The following is a 1,323-nucleotide window of genomic DNA, read 5'->3' as shown; positions in this document are numbered from 1 at the left end:
TCTCGGACTTTTGGGAGTAGGTCGAGCTCTTTCCTTTGAAGTTGGGAGTTGGCTTCTTCACTGTAAAGGATCGTTCTGGGACATCATTCTTCAACTTCTACCGGTATCATTGCCTCTATTCCATAAGCCAATCAGAATGGCAATTCCTTTGTGATGGAATGTGGTGTTGTCCGATATGCCCATAGGACTTGTGGGAGCTCTTTGGCCTAGGCTCCCTTTGCGTCCCGTAGCCTCCATTTTAACCCGGCTAGTATGACTTTGTTGGCAGCTTCTACTTGTCCATTAGCCTGTGGGTGTTCTACGGATGTAAATTGGTGCTTTATCTTCAAGTCGGCTACCAACTTTCTAAAGCCTGCGTCTATGAATTGAGTGCCATTATCTGTGGTGATGGAGTAAGGAACCCCAAACCTTGTGACAATTTTCCTATATAAGAATTTCCGACTTCTTTGGGCAGTGGCATTGGCTAGGGGCTTTGTGTCAATCCATTTTGTGAAATAATCTACCCCTACAATGAGGAACTTGACCTGTCCCGATCCTTGGGGGAAGGGCCCGAGGAGGTCGAGTCCCTACTTTGCAAATGGAGAAGGTGATGTTACGCTGATGAGTTCCTCTGGTGGGGTGATGAGCGGATAATTTATACGCTTTTTGGCATTGTTTTTAGGTAGTTTTTAGTATGTTTTAGTTACTTTTTAATATATGTTTATTAGTTTTTTATGCAAAAATCACATTTCTGGACTTTACTATGAGTTTGTGTGTTTTTTTTTGTAATTTTAGGTATTTTCTAGCTGAAATTGAGGGACTCGAGCAAAAGTCTGATTCAGAGGCTGAGAAAGGACTGCAGATGCTGTTGGATTTTGACCCTCACGCACTCAAAGTGGATTTTCTAGAGCTACGGAAGCCCAATTGGCGCGCTCTCAATTGCGTTGGAAAGTAGACATCTTGGGCTTTCCAGCAATGTATAATCGTTCATATTTGCCTGAGATTTGACGGCCCAAACTGGCGTCCAAACGCCTACTAGAGATCCTTTTCTGGCGTTAAACACCGGAACTGGTAGCAGAACTGGAGTTAAACGCATAAACTGGCATCCAAGCTGGCATTTAACTCCAAGAATGGCCTTATGCCATTTTCCACATTTGGGAGGCTGGCCATTTGGCCATGACTAGACCTTTTTCTCTTATGTATTTTCCAACGGTGGAGTTTCTACACCTCATAGATTAAGGTGCAGAGCTCTGCTGTTCTTCATGAATTAATGCAAGTATTATTGTTTCTCTTTCAATTCATGCTTACTTCTTCTCCAAGATATACTCTCATACTTAATTCAGT

This window comes from Arachis stenosperma, chromosome 4, assembly GCF_014773155.1.
Source record: "Arachis stenosperma cultivar V10309 chromosome 4, arast.V10309.gnm1.PFL2, whole genome shotgun sequence".
Lineage (NCBI taxonomy): Eukaryota > Viridiplantae > Streptophyta > Magnoliopsida > Fabales > Fabaceae > Arachis > Arachis stenosperma.
Note: the sequence above shows the minus strand (reverse complement) of the source record.